At 39.2% G+C, this 20,803-nt stretch overlaps 1 long non-coding RNA gene across 1 annotated transcript in view; it reads right to left on the reverse strand.

The window, feature by feature from the left end:
* Positions 1–4,942: 4,942 nt before the first annotated feature.
* The window catches only part of LOC136876888 (uncharacterized), a 46,646-nt gene continuing 30,785 nt past the window's right edge, over positions 4,943–20,803 (reverse strand). Inside the window, exons 2-3 of the long non-coding RNA XR_010860683.2 lie at positions 5,371–5,486; positions 4,943–5,100 (exon numbers count right to left, since the gene is read on the reverse strand). This is a non-coding gene — a long non-coding RNA (uncharacterized lncRNA). The remainder of the gene's footprint in view (positions 5,101–5,370; positions 5,487–20,803) is intronic.

Here is a 20,803-nt window from a genome sequence, read left to right on the forward strand (position 1 = left end):
TGCCAATTTTCATCATCAAGTATGACAGTCTCTCCTTCACACCCCTCCAGTCAATGATACTACTCAAGAAGCTTCCGTCTACTATAAACACCGTACCAAACATAAGCGGCTGTTGCTTCATCCTGATACCCGGTTTTCTCTTCAATATTACATACCCTTCTGATTCCACCATATCTTCATCTCTGAATCTAGTTTCCTGTAGAGCCAGTATGCCGATTCCATGTTCTCTCATTGCATCTAGCACTTGTATCAGTTTCCCCACTCTGATCTGTTCAGCCATCTGAGACGACGCAATTAATGTGTCCAAATGACATTGTATTTATATACTACATATTTGTTGATGAATAAATGCCTATGATGATGATGATGATTAGTGGCCAATCGTTTCGATTCTTCTCTAACCTTGTCCTTTAAGTTTTCCCATTTACTCTCCACTGTTAGGTTCTTCATGTCTTCATCTCTGTGTTTGTCCAGCAGTTCTCTGTCAATCTGGTGCGAGTTTGTGTTCATATTTCTCCTAGTTCTGTTTGGTATTCATCTACATTTGATTTCAGTGAGATAGTGGTCAGACTCCATTCTGCTGTTTTTCCTGACTTTCGTGTTCATGATCTCCGCATGGTTTTTGTCTCGGATTGCTACGTGGTCTATCTGCCTTTCTCCAATTCTATTGCCCAGACTTACCCAGGTTATCGTTTTACTTGCCTTGGCTCTATAGCGTGTGGGCATGATTCTCATCTTGTGTCTTTTGCACAAGTTCGCAAGCCTTTCTCCATTCTTATTTGTTCTCTTTTGTGGAGGGTAATCCCCTACAGAGCCTTTGAATCTCCTTTCAGTGCCTAGCTGTGCATTGAAATCCCCCAGCAAGATCATGACACCTCTCTTGTTTACTTCTGTTACTACCTTATCCAGTGTGTTCCAGAAGTTCTCTGTCCCTGCCTTGTCTTTTTGTTCTTATCATTTGTGGGAGCATGTGTATTGACAAGTGTATAAGTTTTATTGCCAATTTTCATCATCAAGTATGACAGTCTCTCCTTCACACCCCTCCAGTCAATGATACTACTCAAGAAGCTTCCGTCTACTATAAACACCGTACCAAACATAAGCGGCTGTTGATTCATCCTGATACCTGGTTTTCCCTTCAATATTACATACCCTTCTGATTCCACCGTATCTTCATCTCTGAATCTCGTTTCCTGTAGAGCCAGTATGCCGATTCCATGTTCTCTCATTGCATCTAGGACTTGTATCAGTTTCCCCACTCTGATCATGGTCTGCATGTTGATGGTTCCTAATTTAAAGGTTCTCTTGGGTCTGATCTTTTGTGTCCGGCGTATTGAGGACATTGAGGTATTGGGGAGCTCTGACTCTCCCTCCGCATTTAATATCGAAATATCAAAAACTTAATTTTTAGTCCGTATTGAATCCAGATTTCCATTAAGGAGTGAGGGTAATTGTTTCCACCTATTCAATACTACAACAGTGTGAACATCATATATTTATTACATTTCAACATAGGGACCGGTTTCGGCAACTGTATTTGCCATCATCAGCCAAGAGGAAAAATTGCTACAAGGTGTTATACAATTCTATATTAACATAATTTTAAAATATATGTATATACAAATTGAACCATACTCTTAAACTATTCTGTGTATTAAGCGTACACCATACAACATTTTATTGAAATTATTAGCATATTTCCTATGCGATATAATTTGTTAATTCTGTATGATCCTTTGGATATAAGTAGTTAAAATGTTGTCAAGTCCTTGTAGTTGTTGCAAAATGCTAATTAAGCATCTAGTTCAGTTAAAATCAATCTCTTAAAAAACTTTTTACAGCTGCTTAGACCTTAAGGACATACAGTTTTTCTTGGCCAATTATACATTCTAGTTACTAACATACATTAAAATACATTCGGCTAATATAATTTTGGAACATTAAACATATTTGTGCTTGGTATGGAGGTTCATTGCAGTATAAGTCTTTGGTAAAATCCCTCTCTTTAAAATTACAGGTGCTTAGACTTTAAGGGCATTCAGTCATTCTTAGCCAATTACACAATTTAGTTATTGACATACACTGAAATAAATTCGGCTGATGTCATTTTGAAACAATCAACATTTTTATGTTTCTTATGGAGGTCCATTGTAGTACAGGTCTTTAGTGAAAAACAGTTCCTCATAAAATGAATGTTAGCGAACTATAAAAAGAGGTTCACTCTGCCTTGGTAATATATGAAGTTAAATGACAATCCTTTGTGAATACAATGGCTTTTAATAATATTAATGTGCGTTTATAGTCTATATTTTGATTGTAGTGTCCTTAATTATGGATAGACTTGATAAAAGTAGACTGGTGGACCGGATTTTTTGCAAAACATTGTGTTCAAAGGATTCTGAGATTCTAGAAATATCTCGAACCAAGGCAGACCTAAAAGAAGGAATATATTACGTATCAGCGTAACAGAAACTGAGATAAGGAAAACACTTTTGTTTGTCAGTAGAAACTCACCTCGAGCACCAAGTTGTCGAGAGTAAAGTCGGAGAGGAACTGCCTTCGGAAATGACAGTCAATAGACCGCGAGCACTAGCGGGAAAGGGGTGACCGTGGTAATTTGTGGCCATTGGTTGGGAGGGCGTGGATTATGGTGGGGTTAGTAGGCAAGCGTGTTACGTATCAATTTGTATACTGGTTAATTTATTGGTATTTTAAGATTGTTAATTACTGAAATGAGTGTATCAAACAATATTGTAGGTTTTTCGGATAAATCTTTCAGATTGTAGTTAAGGTTATAGCATTGATCTAGTAAGATGAAACATTGCTCCGTTAAGTCAAGTAAAGGATCTTTCCTCATTATTTTGATGACGTCTATATCCTAATTGATATCATGAAAACTATGTTTATAGTCACATATGTGTTGTCCTATTGCTGAGAATCTCCTACATTTAATGGCATTGACATGTTCATTATATCTAATCTTAATGGATCTCCCTGTTTGCCCAATATATGTACTGGCATAGTTGTTAGAGTGAAATTTGTATACACCTAACTTATCAAAGGGGTTAGAAGCGTTAACTAGCTTAGAGTTATGGAATGTCGAGATTTCTGTTATTAGTTCTAAAGGAAATATTGATATTTTTCTTCTTAAATATTTTTGTAATTCTGTAGATGTTAGGATTAAAAGTGAAGGTCGAGTAGGTTTTTGATTTAGTTATTTCTTTTTGTAAATTGGATTCTCTCCTCCTTACTACCTTAACATTCATAATTTCTTTCATGTTTCTTATGGATATAGCTACATGATCCAGTTGAAATTCACCTAGCAATGGATTTGGAGAAATCTATGTTTTTAGCTTTTCTTGGTAATTTCTCGAAGAAAGTTGACATTAACTTTAGTTGAAAGTTTTTACAGATAGTAATTAATCTTATTCCATTGATATTTGTCCTTTGGTGAGCAGCATATTCTCCCACTATTGATCTATGAATTCTGCTCTTCCTACTTGGGCATTGAAATCTACAAGTAATATCACCACATGTATTTGAGATGATTCATCATCCAGGACTGTCCAGAATTTGGGTTATTTTTGTTGTCTTCATTTTTTGTTGCATGACAGTTAATAAAAGTATATTTTTTAGTTTTTGCAGTTCATTGTTAAAAGAGATATCCTTTCTGAGTGGGATTTGAATACAGTTACATTGTCTAATAATCTTTTATAGAAAAGGCTGTTCCCATGAGTGGCATTCCTTTCATAATTTTAATCACAGGTTTATGTTTAAAGATTCGAGAATCTTTCGTTTCTGTCACATCTCATCCAAAAATCTCATCTCTTGTACTGGTAAAATTTGAATTTCATTTCTATCTAGAAGTGGTTCTAGTTCATTCTGTTTATCAACCTTCAACAAAGAATTTACATTCAAAGTGCCTGCAAAAAATCTTCTGTTTAAACTTAAGTCTGGACGGATTCCAAGAATGCTCCGACTCAACCTTATTGCAGAGGTTGGGACTCTCCAGAACCCTAGGTCCCGATGCATTGCATAATGCAATGGTGGATTTCTCTTATGAGCTGCCATCTGGGTTAGTGCTTTCTTTCAGCGTCTTTTCCATTCTGCAATTGAAATTGTGTGTTTCGAGGGTAGGAATAACATTCCAAAGTAAGATCATATTGTTAGTCTGAAATGATTTCCTTTTCGTTGTTGACTCCACTGAGTTCTTCTGCCCTTTCAGGCCTTGAGCAATGAGATTATTATTATTATTATTATTATTATTATTATTATTATTATTATTATTATTATTATTATTATTATTATTATTATTATTATGGGATACTTTATTACACCATTGTTCACCTCAAACCTTGAACTCCACGGTTCTAGAATATTTATTTTTTGTAAATTATATTATTATTATTGGTTTTACGCCCCATTAACTACTTTTTTGGAGATGACGAGGTACTGGAATGTAGTCCCTCAGGAGTTATTTTACGTGCCAGTAAATCTACCAACAGGAGGCTGACGGATTTGAACACCTTCAAATACCATCAGACTGAGCCAGGATCGAACCTGCCAAGATGGGGCTAGAATGCCTGGGCCTCAAACATCTGAGCCACTCAACCCATTATTGATGTTATTATTATTATTATTATTATTATTATTATTATTATTATTATTCAAGTGATATGAATTATTTCTCCATATATTATTTTGATCAAGGTTTTCCGTTCTATACATTCTCTGTAAGTAAGGCTAAATTTGTTTAATGGCAATGTACTGTGATTTATTTTATAATTACTAGAAATGTGTTAATTTTTATTCTTTATACAATATGTAAGTATGTAGCCTGTATCTTGTATTTGTAAAACCCTTTTAAAAAGACATTATGCATCTTTGAATGCTTTCCTAATTAAGAAAACTGAGAAACTGTATGTATTCCCGCAGCCTGTGTGCTTGCTTCATCACAACACCCACTTGTTTTGATCGCTTAAAATATGGTGGACGCAGTGTTGAAGTAGATTCAAATATGGTGATCCAATAGCCACTTTATAGTCCTCTTTCTAGCTCGTTGCTGTTAGCTTCTGCTAACATTGAATATCTTGACATTTCCTACAAAGAATAAAAACCTAAAACTCAAAGAATTTTAAAATGTATAATGAACATCATTTAAGAAAGAATGAGGAGCAAATCTAAGAGCCTCAAATAATCTGAATCAACTGTACGAGGATGTCATCAAACTGATAAACTAGAGTCAAGGTTAGTTACAACCAACAACATATACCTCCTACAAAATGGTAATAAATATAATGAAAAGCAAACATGACTGTTGATATAGTGATCATAGCCACAGGTACAATAAATAAACTAAATTTCTCTTACCCTGAGGGAATCAGATTCACGGTCAACATTAATAAAGATGGGAAGGATTTCAAGTAGAGTATATCTATGCTGCAAGCTAATAATGTCTGACACCAACTTATATCTTGTATACTTATCTGCAATAAAAAGAAGACAATTTAAGCTACACAAACATACTAATAGTCAGTCAGCTAGTCAGTCAGTCAGTCAGTCAGTTTGTTTGTTTCACTACTTGACTGGTAAGTTGTTAATTACAGTAGAAGTCCGCTATAGCGAGTACTGCATATAGCGAGAACTCCGTTATAGCGACGTCTTTGTTCTGCCCCTTCAAAATTCATATAAACTGTGTATCGTCCTTCGGTTACAGCGAGAACCCTATCACTGACGCATCCGTTATTACGAGCGATTAAGCGCGCGCGATTTTTTCTGTTACCGATATTTATGCACCCCAGCGATGATATTGCATGCGATCGATTACTTTCGGCATCGTTTCCTCGCTATGTGCACTAGCGAGTTCTCTCGTTGACATTCGAAGGCGATGTCGGAGTTGATTAGTAATGCCCGCCGACAGCTGTTCTGTAAGAAAATTAGAAATGAAAGAGAATGTATTTTCGTAATAAATGCGTAAATAACGTATCCGATAACGGTTGTTAACTCGTTAAAATTTAAGGCTGACTAAACAACCACTGAATTTTGAGGCTAAATACTGCAATTAAGTGAGAATGGGATACACTTCGAGATATGGCAGGGTGCTTAATTGATTTCAGAGGTTAGTTTATGTTTTGTAGCATCTGGTTAAATTACGGAAAGGCTATTATGAACATTTATAGCGAGGTTATCATTTCTCTACTGGCGCTGGAAGTGTGTTTTCATCATACGCATAGTACGGTTAAGTTAGGATACGTGACGCTGTTTGAATAAGAAAACTGAGTTTGCAACAAAATGCGATCGATCATCTTCGGTACGGTATACATTTATCACTTTGTGCATTTGCGAGCTCTCTCCTTGGCATTCCAAGGCGGTGTTGAAGTTGATTAATAATACCCGTCGACTGCTGTTCTCTAAAGAAAATTCGAAATGAAAGAAGATGACACGTTTTCGTAATATTTCGATATTTCATATCTCCTCGCGTCTAGTTAAATTTCGGAAATGCTATTTACATGTAAATTTTTCACGAGAAGGTTATTTCTCTGTATGCGTTTCAAATATGTTTTCATGATACATATACGGTTAGGTTAGGTAACGCTGTTTGAAGAAGAAACCTGAGATGTTTGCTACAGAAATCCCTGGAGTGATACCGTATTTCTCCGAATCCAAGACTTCTCTTTCTCACAATCTCATGCGAAAACTCAAGGGTTGTTGCGTTCGCGGCCTAACAGAAAGTTAATGGATACCACTGGCAACTACCGCGGTAACCACGCTGCTTCTTTTCTCACGCGTACAGAATTCCTTGACAATAAACGACCGCCTCTTTACTATACATCGCTAGCCGCGACAACCGGTTGTACAGTGCCTGTGTGTTTCTCAAATCTGCAGATGGCATCCAAACATGCGACCCTTCGAATTATTAGAAAAGCCGCGGCTATTCAGTGGCAGAGTTATAACACTTCTATTGTACTTCACGCTTAGTAAAATTAAGCAGGAATATTTTCGTGATGGATAGTCGTATTGTAAAGATACGTGGAAACATATTGCCGCCAAATTTTCAACGGGTTCTAGTCGATATTATGATGCCAATTTTAAGTTAATGGTTATTAAAAGTTATTAAACATTCGAAAATGTAGAATAATTGTGCAGCCGCAAGAAAATACGGCATAGGCCTCATTAAGGCCAATATTTGGCGTTAGCGTGAAGACGAAGAGCTAAAATAATACGTACTGTACAAAAAATGCATTCAGTGGTCCGCAACAAGGACGCTTTAAAGAAGTCGAAGATGAAATTGTGAAATATGTGCACGACAAACGCAAGGGCGGAATGGCCATATCGTGGCGCAATAAACTCGTTCGTTGACTTTCAACGTCCGCGATTAGGCCTATACATCGCTAGCCGTTGAATTTGGCCGAACCCGGCAAGCGAAACGTGCGTGTAGCGGTAGCCAGTTATATCTGACGCTGAGTAAAATTAATTAAGAGTTTTATAGACAGTAAGAATAATTTCCTGATGGATCGTCGTATTGTAGATGCGTAAAGAGCGTAGCCTATAGCAGTTGTTAACTCGTTACAAATAAAGATGAAGTAAACGATATCTTAATTTTAATGTTTTATATACGGAAATTAAGTAAGAATGTGATACACCTCGAGATATGGCAGAGTACATCACTGATCTCAGAGGATATTTCATATCTTCTCGCGTCTAGTTAAATTTCGGAAATGCTATTTAATTGTAAATTTTTCGCGAGGTTATTTCTCTACATGTGTATTTTTTGAAGGAAAAAGTGGGGTTCATCTTGGACTCGGAGAATTCGAAATAGCCTAGGTATTGCAGGCAAATTTTCAACGGGTTCTCTACGGTATTATGATGCCAATGTTAAGTTAATGGTCCTTAAACCCGCGGAAATAAAGAATAATTTTGCAGCCGCAAAAAGAAGAAATACGGCATGACGAAAGTCAAATGTTCGGCGTCTAAAAATAGTCTAAAAATGCGTAGGCTTACTGTACAACAAGGCATTCATATGATTTTACGAAGTTCTTTTCGAGCCTGATTTAAATTTTTTGAAGGAAATAGTGGGGTTCATCTTGGCTTCGGAGAAATATGGTACTATATGTTTTTCAGAATGAAATTAAACATACACTTTCACGTAGTATCGGATTACGAAAAATAACAAACAAGTAAGCCGTAATGTGGATATCATCTGCGGAAACGCAAGTTTTGAACTATGTGTTTGCTGTTTCATACCGATTTTAATGTGCATGGGGGTTTTTCCGACTTTTATACAAAAATCGGATATAACGACAATCCGTTATAGCGAGTAAAGTTTTCGCTATTATGAATTCTCGCTATAATGGACTTCTACTGTATATGTAGGTCATTTCACAAGTCATGGCAATGGCATTATATCATCCAAACATGTGGCACATGCTACCAATGGTCACCTGCTGATCACTGTAGAACACAAGTGGCTAGATACCAGTATCTGACACAGTCAGTGTACATCGAGCCACACTGCAAGATGAATGTGAGTGAAGAGGAACAGCAGTCACACACAAAAATTACAGTTCTCTGTGGCAGAAATAACCATCAGTGTCATCCAGAACTACAAGAAGCTGTGGGTAATAGGGCACTGCCATATCAAACTATTGCATACCATTATGAATCTGAAGCATGGGCACCCATATGACAGTTTGTAGGGGGGCCTAGACCTGGAGGTATGTAGCATTTTTTATATTTTGGAAGATAAATGGCGACTTGTATTCTGCAGTAGAATAACCCACGATTTACCCTGCCTGTTGGTGGGAGACAGTACTACAACTTCTACATAATACTGACTTTTAAATCATTTTCATGAAAGGAAAACACCTGACTACATTACATTTTTGCCTCTCCCTGAGAGCCAGGGGGGAAACCGCGGCCCCACCTTGCCCCTGTGTATGGGCGCCCTTGATCTGAAGCCATTGTGTGGGATGTGCTTTGCAGACAGGCTGGCTGCTATAACAGCATATCAGTGACAAGTGGCACACACTGATGCAACCAAAACCCCCAATGGTGTTGAATGCCTTCTCCAACATTAGCAATGATTTGTTGAAACCTTAGGGAAATACTTTGAACAATGTTATCTGTTAGTAATGCATGTTTCTGTTCAGTTTGTGCATAACAGAATACTACAAGACTATGTCCTATATGTGAATCTTACAATTATCTTCCTGCTGTTAGATCCAGTACCCCAACCCCATTTGATGTTATTATTTTTTTGCTAGTGACTTTATAATATAAAAACAATTGCTAAAAGGTTTCCACCTATTCAATACTCAAACTATATATTTCAACCTTAACAAGATATTTCAACCTTAATGAGATATCAGAAAACCTAAACCCTTTATTTGATCCTATTCCTATTTTCAATAAAAATAAATTAAATAATCTAAAGACCCTTTTTTATTTTTCTCCAAATTCCCTCCAGCAATCACTCATCATTTCACATCCCTCAGCTCCACCTTAGGCTACGCTGTACTGTACCTGACAGGGACATGAACCAAGGACTGGTAATCAAGGGGATGTGCATTTCTTTGTCTGGTAGTAAGCTTGCCGGAACTCAAAGCTTGGAACGCCATGGGTGTGACCGAGCTAGGGAATCCTTGCCTGAAAACATGGGAGAAGTTGTCCCCACCACATATTGTTGCTGAGTGGGAGAGGTACACTTCCTAGCATCAGAATATGGGAGCCATCTTTAAATCAGCAACTTCGTCCTCTGTAATAAAAGAATTAATGAATTTAATAATAATGTGCTGTACAATGATCCAAAAGAGCTGTCCATGATTTGAGAATTTGTTTAGAGTGTGTGACGTCCTTTTTGGTAATAATGCTCTGTTAAAAGAAGGAATAGATGGTTACGTAACAGCGGAAAGTTACAGAGGCCATGTGTTATATGTCTTCACACTCTCTTGACAAACGGAATCTTGTGAGTGAGGGGAAAGTTGAAGAAAGATATTTATTTATTACAGGAGATTCTGCAATCGGATTTTGCATGGGTGCGTCTTATCTATAAGATTACTGGTCACCAGGTTATCACACTATTGTGCCTCAATACACCGAGAACAGGGTGTATAGGAATTTTGAGAGGGGGAAGCTTCACAGTTAATATAAGGCTTTAGAAGCAACACCCGAGATCAGTCGCGTTTTCTTCTTGCGAGCGGCAGATGTGTGTCCAAATCGAGCTAAAAATTCTCTTATCTTGATTACTGTTAAAGCAGAGAATAGGTAAAATGGCTTAATTTGAGTGGAATATGAAGTGAATTAAGATGCGGGATACAATTAAGAATGCAGTTAAAATTTTGACTCGTAGAATTATTATTATTATTATTATTATTATTATTATTATTATTATTATTATTATTATTATTATTATTATTATTATTATTATTGTTGTTGTTGTTGTTGTTGTTGTTGTTGTTATTATTATTATGCCCACAGCCCGAGACAAAGAAGGGAGACATGTAATAGTATGAGCAATGATATAGGGTTTAATTCAAAGTCGAACAAAAGCTGTATGATACGTGTTGAAATACCCTGTATTAATTTATTTGATTCTGGGACACTAAATCAAAGATCGGGTCGGTTAGTGTGTGGTGACGCAGGCGAATGGATCGGGTATTAACTGCATGTGTATCTGTGCCTAGATACTGAAGGATTCCAGTGCCAAGGACGATGGAGATTAGCAGTCGCAGCCAGCAGAAGGAATCAACGGTTATCAACATGGAAATGAATTACAACAAAACCCTCGAGATGGACATCCCGTAGCTGACTGGGGTGTTACCCAGGGACAATAAGGCTGAGTAATACCATTCTATTATGCATGACATAAGACGTATGGAAAATTTCTTTTATAATGCTGTAGCTATTAATTGATAGGGATTTTAGTTTATTAATTTGTAAATGTGCAAAGGCATGGCACAGAGTTTATTTTAGTAACAAGTCTGAGTGACTTAACTTGTATATATGAGTAAATTTGTTCGTGGAGAGGTTTGCTTTTCTTTTCATTTTATTTGAGGTTACCTTTCTGTGTAGTTGTTTCGAATATAATGCATAGTTCCATTAGTTTTTGGGACAGATTGTGTAAGAGGGGCTTGTGTTCAACTGGCAGACCTATCACACATGTCAAGTAATATTTGTGTATATTAAGCTGGGTGAAAGAAGAAATGTCGCTGAGAAATTGCCCAGAGAGCCGAACCATGACCTCCAATGAAATATTTAGCTGGGGCCCATTTTAATTTTTTATTGTGTTTGTTTTTAACGTGTGTTTCGATAACTGTAGGACCCTAATTACACTTTGAATCATGTGAAGTTACTACTGTGCTCATTTTCTAATTAACATGTGTGTTTCTGTTGTCATGATGTAAGTGTAAATTAGTTTCTCTCCTGATCTTGATAGCAGCATAAGATGGATTCCTCCTGTTGTCAACAACTACTGTAGATTTGTTAAAGCAATACTTGCCGCTGCAAAAAGACACATTCCTAGAGGGGTCAGAAAGGAGTACATACCTGGATGGAATGAAACATGTGAAAAACTCTACAGTAATTTTCAAGAGAATGGAGAAACAGATGTTGCTGATGAACTCATGAACAACTTAGATGAAGCCAGACGGAACAAGTGGACAGAAACTGTGGAGACTATGGATTTCAAACATTCTAGCAGAAAGGCTTGGAGCCTCTTAAAGAAGTTGGGGAGATCACCTCACATTCCACAGCCCAAATCTGCTGTATCACCTGATCAAGTTGTCAAACGGATTGCTGGATTGTCTAAAGTGAAACCCAAGAAAGAACTCAATCGGTTAATAAGAAAAGAACTAACCTTCATGAAAAGACATAATATTGGTTCATCAAATATTTCTGCCCCTTTCACCGAAGAAGAGCTCCTGTCTGCTCTGAAGACAACAAAAAACTGCAAAGCACCTGGTTTTGATGGCATTCATCCTGAATTCCTCAAGCATTGTGGGAAGAACACAAGGAAAAAGTTGTTACGGTTTTTCTCAAATATTCTGATTACAGGCAAACTTCCTCCAGAGTTCAAACGAACCAAGATTCTGGCTATTCTGAAACCAGGTAAACCTTCCGATTGTCCTGAAAGTTATCGTCCAATTGCTCTAATGAGTGTGTGTTACAAACTTCTGGAACGGCTCATCTACAATAGAATAAGCCCTCTAATTTTACGATCGCTCCCAGCAGAACAAGCCGGTTTTAGACCTAACTGTAGTTGTGAAGACCAAGTTCTTGCGTTAACAACCTACATTGAAGCAGGTTTTGAAAAACGACTGAAGAGTGGTGCAGTGTTCATAGACCTTACAGGCGCTTATGATACGGTTTGGAGAGAGGGAGTTGTGTATAAGTTTTTTAAACTTGTTGGATGCAGAGTAGGCCTAATGTCACAACTCATAAACAACATGCTATCAGATAGATTGATCCAGGTAGTTATGGATAACAAACATAGTAAAGTTAAAAAGCTCAACAATGGTCTCCCTCAAGGATCTGTGCTCTCTCCATTGCTGTTTAATATGTACATTGCCGATATACCCTGTACTACATCATGCCAATTCGCTTACGTGGATGACCTAGCAATAGTTACTCAGCAATCCAATGTGAATGAAATAGAAGCAATTCTGAACAGAGACCTTGTCATTTTGAGCGAGTACTTTGATAAGTGGTGTTTGATACCTAGCACCAGCAAAACGGAAACCTGTCTCTTTCACCTTAATAACAGGCAGGCGAACGTTACTTTGAATGTTTCCCTCGACAACTCTCCCCTACCACACAATTCTAACCCCAAGTACCTTGGAGTAACTCTTGATCGGACGCTATCCTTCAGGAAACATTTAATGAATACCGCTGCTAAACTGAAGACCAGGAACAATATCATTCAGAAACTCGCAGGTTCTACATGGGGAGCATCAGCATCCACTCTTAGGTCGTCAGCACTGGGTCTGGTATACTCTACAGGCGAGTATTGTTCTTCTGTTTGGTTGAATAGCCCTTATGTTAAGAATATTGATGTTGTTCTGAATCAGACGATGCGCATTGTCAGCGGCGCAGTCAGATCTACTCCTCTTTTCTGGTTGCTAGTCTTGAGTCACATAACACCTCCAAGGATTCGCAGACAAAATAACCTAATTCGCGAGTTCAGGAAAATAACAATGAACCCAAGTCTTCCCATTCATGAAGACATGGTTGTTAGGTATGGACGTCTGAAGTCAAGATCTCCACCCATTCAGACTGCAAGGGAACTCACAATAGGAACTTGAACGGTTCTGATGAATGGCAATTGGAGTGGACCAACTCAGCTCCAGATGAATGGCAGACCCTCTTTAGTCTCCAACACCCACCACCTGGTTTTAATCTCCCCAGAAGAACTTGGGTTCTTCTCAACAGAGTCCATACCAATCATGGACGATGTGGGTCATTGTTGCATATGTGCAGTATGCGCTCCTCCCCTGAGTGCGACTGCAGTGAGAAGAAACAGACCATCCGTCATATTGTCACTGAATGTCCTAGGAGGTCATACTCCGGTCAGCTAAAGGAGTTTGTGTGTGCTTCTGACGGGGCTGTACAATGGTTGGACAGCTTGGATTTAAGTTTATGAACTGTTTTAGAGATTGGTTGATTGTTTAAGGTGTTATATTGTTTGTTATATTTTTGAATATTTGTATGTAGAGTTATTTACTAGCCATAAGCTAAATAAATAAATAAAATAAGTGTAAATTGCCGAATTAATGATCATGTAAGTCACATAGGCTCATCAAGTAGAGATAAGGCCCGTTTTAAAAGATCCCTAATAATAATAGTAATAATAGAAGCCAGTTTTTTGGTATTTAGACTTCTGTGTTTGCTGGATTACTATCGGACCAGCTGTTGAAAGACTGTGTGCGTACACAAGGAAATAGTTTGCTGAAAAATGTGTCAGGCGATGATATTATGATGGAATTTATGTCAGGACTCACGGTGTGAATTTTTGAAGTCAGATGGTGGTAGTACACATGTGGAGGCTTATGAATTAAGAGATGAATTATAATTCACCTCACTGTAATAAGGGTGTTATTTTATGTTGCGATTTGATGTAAAAGTGATTTTAAACGGATGAAATTGTTCTCCCTTTGACAGCAGTAAGTTGTCCCGCTGCCATGCCTCCAGCCAAGAGGATGGTAGACTGGGAGAACCCATATTTATGAGAGAGCCTCTCTTCTATTTTTGGTCCTTTAGAACTCGCACTGTAAAATTATAGTCCATCTTGTATTTGTCCCTGCCGGCAGTGCTAACTGATTTAATTCCTTAGCCGATTTAGATATACTTCAGAAATCAATGATTCGGTTTTCTCTTTCTTTATTGTTTTTATGTATATAAAATCATTAGTAGGGATTTCAGGTTAAAACTGCAGACATTGTGGACCCAGGTTTGGCTCGGGGTGTGTGAACAGCAGTCCCACAATGTTGGGAGAGATGACTAGTCTTTTACCTGTATTGTGTATATAAATTTTGTATTTCTCGTGAGTGTTTGTGTGTTTAATTGTGTTGTGATGTCATTCAGTGTCGACAATGGTGTCTACCATTGGTGCGGCGAGTGTGTGTATATATAGGTGGGGGTTCGATCCGAACCCACAACCTTTGAAGCTTGTGTTGTTTGTATTATATTATCTAAGGTTATTCCAGTGAGAAATCGATTTATGTTAGATTAGGTGACTCGGATTTGTTTACATTTGAGTATTATGATTTTTTGCACAGTAAAATTGGGAATAGCTTCAGTGATTAATACTTAATATTCCATAGACATGAAGTCATGAAATAGCTCTTTAGTGAATGGCAGTACTCGGTCTTATCCCTCAAATGTAAATAATGATCAACAATCCAAAATTGTTTGAAATTCAATGTATGTATTCACCTTGTATATTTGCGTCATTTTTCATCATCATCAAGCTTATAATAAACCCCTTTGATTTTTAAAATTTAAAAGTATTCTCATTCATTAGTTGTTATGACATCCATATTCTCCTACCCTTTATGCCATTAAGTTATTTATATAGACAGACATTGGATGCCCATCTGAATTCAACCCTGTAGATGTATCATCGGAGGTTCTATAGGTAAGGGGTGGGTGCCATATCTCCCCTCTCTTCCTCCTCCCATCTACAACTCAGCTCTATTCTATTTCCTCGCTTTTGCTCTTTCAAGTTTTTTCAAAAATTCATATTGAAAACAAAGACCTCAACATTTTCCCATCAACATTATTCTGTTCACACTTATTTCAACTGAACTGAATTCATGAAGCTTCTCCAATTGTTAATATTGTGTTTTACCTAGTCTTTTTAAGAAGTGCATTCTTCAAATTAGAAGAAAATGTTGAGAATAATCTGAACTTACACTAAAACAAATATGATCATACCGAGTGATTAACATTCAACTCTTTACTTGTCTTGCACCAAATATCAACAACACACTCTTATTTTATAAATTTTATCTATTATAATTTTTGTCTTGCCTTAACTTTATGATGAAGCTGTACGCATAAACCGGCTTCGGTGGTGGGGTCATGTGAGGCGAATGGAGGAGGATAGGTTACCTAGGAGAATAATGGACTCTGCTATGGAGGGTAAGAGAAGTAGAGGTAGACCAAGACGACGATGGTTAGACTCGGTTTCTAATGATTTAAAGATAAGAGGTATAGAACTAAATGAGGCCACAACACTAGTTGCAAATCGAGGATTGTGGCGACGTTTAATAAATTCACAGAGGCTTGCAGACTGAACGCTGAAAGGCATAACAGTCTATAATGATAATGTATGTATGTATGTTAACTTTATGAATTTTATTGATGTTGGTCTATAGCAAGACCAAAACCAGTTTCAAATATATAACTATTTTAGGTTACAATAAATGAGTATTGAATAGGTGAAAACCGTTTAGCTCCTGTTTTTACATTATATTGCTCTTCAATATGGAATAATATTACCTATGAGTGATTTTATCATGCACTAACATACCAAAGGTTTTTGGCAAAACGAGGATGGCAAGGCAGCAGCAGCGCCCTTAATTCAGGTACAGCCACAGCATTTGCCTGGTGTGAAAATCGGAAACAATGGAAAAAACATCTTCAAGGCTGCCAACAGTGGGATTCAAACCCACAACCTCCCAAATGAAAGCTCACAGCTACGTAACCGTAACAGTATGGCCAACTTGCTCAGTAATCCATTTGATACTAGCATTGAGATACACATTGCCTTGGCCTTCTAAAGCATATAATGAATCTCCCATGCTGCAGCATTATTAGATCTTCTTCTTCTTGTTGTTTGCGCCTATTGAAGACCTCAGAGCTCGTTTTGACTCCTTGTATGGAAATTCTGTTTTTTTTTCTTCGCCCAGAAAGTTTTCATCTTCTGGCTGTGTGCTTGTTTCCTTTCCTCGGTCCACTTCGGTCGGGTGGTGGCTGTACTCTGTCTGCTGGTGAGAGACTCTGGAAAGACACCTTGAAAGGTCAACTGCCGGAATAATACACGATCCTGTATAGTTTGTTCTGAAATCCCCAGCTGTTCTAAGTCGGACTTCATTGTGGTGATCCATTAATTTTTGGATGCTTTCCCTCTGCCTGTAGTGGTAAAGATCTTGCTGGTAAGTCTAAGTACTCATACGAGTCAAATGCCCATAGAAAGTCAATCGCCTCCCCGTCATGGATGTAACTATGTCTTCTTGATGGTCATAGATCTCATTGTTGTGCCTTATCCTGTAAGTACCATCACCTTCTCTTATTGGTCCTCAAATCCTCCTTAGTATTTTTCATTCCTTGAGCTCTAGCTTGCTCAGTGGACCTTTTCTCTTCATCAGAAGACACTCAGAGGTGTACAGTATGGACGGTCTTACTACTGAATTGTAATGTTAGAGTTTAAGGTTCTTAGAGAGGCACTGGGATGTATAGATGCTCTTACAGGTATGGTAGATCCTTTCCAACTTGGTGCATCTGGTGTCTATTACTAAGGTCTCATTCTCGGTTGCTGAAATCCACTCCCCTAGGTACTTCACTGCAGGAACCTTACGAATGGTGGTGTTTTCCAATGGTGTAGTAGGTAGGACTCCCTTTATGTTAGTCATGAACTCAGTTTTCTTTATATTGACCCTCAAGCCGGTTTTAGCTGCTATGGTATAGAGGCTATGGTATGCAGGGCTTTAGAAAAGATCTTGTACGTAACCGATATTAGAGAGATGCCTCTGTAGTTGTCAAGGTCTATCTTACTACCTTTCTTGTCTTGTGGTGAGTAGCTTCTTCTATGTTGTTGGCTAATAAGGTAAGGTCGTCGGCAAAGGCCAGGCAAGGTACACTGAGATTATCTTTCTTGTAGCCAATTTTCAGTCCACTTCCTAGAGGTAATGTGGCAGTCCATTCCCTGATAATCTTCTCTAGAATGCAATTAAAGAGAATGCAAGACATTCCATCACCTTGTCTAACTCCCGTTTGGATAGAGAAACTCTCTGAAAGCTCATCTCTAAACTTAATTTTGGAGGCGGTGTTCTTCAGTGTAGCCTGGATTAGTCTGGTGGTCTTCTCATCCAGGCCTAATTCCCATAAGGTGGAGAAGAGGGTCTGCCTATCTATTGAATCATATGCCTTCTGGAAGTCCACTAGTTTGACTACCCATTGGTGTCCGCCACGATTCTTGTACCTCAGGATTGTCTTGTGGTTCTGTATCTGCTCTGTGCAAGATCTATTTGTGCAAACACCGGCCTGATATTCACCTAATTGGGAATCCAGTTGACTGACCACTCTGGTTTGCAGGGCTTTAGAAAAGTTCTTGTACGTAACCGATATTAGAGAGATGCCTCTGTAGTTGTCGAGGTCTATCTTACTACCTTTCTTGTATAGAGGATGGATCACCGCTGAGATCCATTCCTCAAGGTCTCCATTGCACAAATATCCTCTATGATCTGATGGATGCTTTGCATGGATTGTTCGTCAGCATGTTTCCACATCTCTGCTACTATACCGTCTTCACCTGAGGCCTTGTTGTTCTTTAGGCTCTTGATAATCTCTCTTATTTCTTCAATGGTTGGAGGTGTGGAGTCTCTGTTTCTGGAAAGAGGCTCAGAGAATGAGAGTCTCTCTTTAGGTTCCTCTGCATTGAGGAGCTGTTTGAAATACCCTGCAAGAGTATTGGTACAATCCTTGTTGTTGAACTGAAGCTTCCCATCAGGTCCACGAAGATGAAGGGTGGGAGCTGTGTACTTCGTTGTCTGTTTTCTGAGTTCCCTGTAAAAATCTCTTGAGTTGTGCCACTTAAAGTCCTCTTCCGCCTGTTGTATTAGAGCCTTGTTATGGTTCCTCTTAGCCTGCCGTACTATACTCACAGTTATTTTCCTTTGAGTAAGGAAGGCCTGGTAGTTAGCCTCATTTTTGCACTGGTTCCACGTGACCCAGGCTCTGCGTCTATCTTCTATAGCATGGTCACATGTAGTGGTCCACCACGGATGTTTTCCTTTGTTGGATGAGGCAGGCATGGTCTTCTGAGCAGCTTCCAGTAGAGCTTTTTGTAGGTTGGGCCACCCTTGCTTCTGTGCGTTTTCTTTCAGAGTGACTTTGAAATCACAGTCTTCATCACTCAATTAGTGAATATTAAAGATAACCTTAAATATTATAACTCAGTCGGAGGATGTTGAACTTTGGTATTTTAGCCTTTCTGCTGACATTCAGTGACCTAAGTGGTTGTAGGATGGTTTTTACCAGAGATAGGTAATGGTCCGAGTCTAAGTTAGCACCCCTTAGCACATTGACATTCTGAATCTCATTGTGATGCTTTTTGTCCATGGCCACATGGTCTATCTGGAATTCACCTAGTAGTGGATTTGGGCTCTTCCATGTCTTCGCTTCCTAGGCAGGTGTTTGAAGGCAGTTGATTTTAGGACAAGACCATATTTGTCACAAAGGTCTATAAGACATTATCCATTCTTATTTGTCCTCTTATGGGCTGGTCAGAGGCCCAATATCCTGCGATATTTTTTCTCCTTTCCTACCTGTGCATTGAAATCACCCATCAGTATGGTGGTATGATGTTGTGGGATCTTGTCCAGGGCTTCTTCTAGAATGCTCCAGTATTGTTCAACTGCTTCCAGGTCATTTCTATTTGTGTCATTTGTGGGTGCATGGAAGTTCATTATGGTATATGCCCTATTGCAGAACCTCAAAGATATTGAGGAGGTCCTACCATTAGGTGAAGTGAACCCTATTACGTGATCAATCATGCTATGATGAACAGCAAAGCCAGTGCCAAGATGTGGGACTATCTTCATCACCCTGTGGGATTCAAATGCATCTTCGTCCGTGAATCATGTTTCTTGTAGTGCTGCAATCTTGATGTTATATTTATTCAGCACGTCTAGAGTCTGTTTAAGTTTACTAGTTTTGTGATGGCCCAAGCGGTTGTTGACGCAATGTGATTTCTGCCCAGTGCTCTGAATGTCAACGTGAAGAAATTCAAGCAAGTGCAGGTAAACGGCGGGAGAAACTATGACTCTCTTCTATAGGTCATAGATCTCGGGGAGGCTCGTCATTTGAGGTGTCGGGCATGTAAGTCCTAGTATCCGAGATGAAGCATACGTTATTTGCTCATCGTTTGAGGTGTTGGGCGTATAAGACCTAGTATCCGAGACGAAGCCTCTGGGGCAGCTCGAGTATCTCCCCGTTACCCCCAATGGGTGTGTCTCTTCAGCACCTGTTGGCCAAAGGGGTCGATGGTCAGGGCAGGCACAATGTGCCTTGTCATCTGCACAAGCCTGCTGCTGGAAAGTCGTCCCAAGTCCCTGCCTGTGGGTCCGGTCCTTGAGCAAGACCACCCGGGTGCAGATAAAATCCCAATCATTGCTTGGGATGAACTAAACAGGAGGGTAAACACCCAGTCATGGGGAAGGGCTCTTTGGGGCTAATCCCTCCTTAGAGTGGAGAGAATGATTGCGTGCAATCGAATGAGTCCTCAAAGGGCCTCAGATTCAGTCGCGTCAGGTCCCGCACACTGTCTGAGCCGGCAGGGGACCATCGATGACAACCAGGGCGATCAACCAGTCTACGTCGATGTTCCCTTCAAGATAACTGATTGTCCCATATATCTCCCGCGGGACGAAGGGAACATATAAGGGTCTGAGCATCAATGATTATGTGGCTCATCTCAAAACTAAGCATGCTTCCTTGAAGATTTTGTATCATTGCACGTCTTGCCTGAAGGCGTATGTTGGTAAGCATGCTGCTCAGACCCACATTCCCAAGTGCATGGGCCCGCCCAAACCCGTTACACTTCTATACGCTTGCTCAGCGTGTAAAATGGAATTTGCTACGCAAAGAGGTCTGTCCCAACACGAGCGCCATACTCATCCGGCCCTCAGAAACTTGAGACATAAGGATCCCGTTCCCAGCACAAAGCCCCGCCTTGCCGCAGGTAGTGGGAAAGAGAGCAAGTTCACTGCTGAGGAACTTGTAAAAATGTACACACTTGAGCAGGATCAAAGAGGGAATCCGGATCTAAATAGACTAATACACTGACTGACAGAGCAAATGCAACACCAAGAAGGAGTGGTCAGAACTTTATGCCAATTGCAGGGTAGACTGACGTCACTGAGGTATGCTCATGATGTGAAATGCGCCGCTGTGCTGCGCACGTAGCGAACGATACATGGGACACGGCGTTGGCGAATGGCCCACTTCGTACCGTGATTTCTCAGCCGACAGTCATTGTAGAACGTGTTGTCGTGTGCCACAGGACACGTGTATAGCTAAGAATGCC

This window comes from Anabrus simplex, chromosome 7 (genome assembly GCF_040414725.1).
Source record: "Anabrus simplex isolate iqAnaSimp1 chromosome 7, ASM4041472v1, whole genome shotgun sequence".
NCBI classification, from domain to species: domain Eukaryota; kingdom Metazoa; phylum Arthropoda; class Insecta; order Orthoptera; family Tettigoniidae; genus Anabrus; species Anabrus simplex.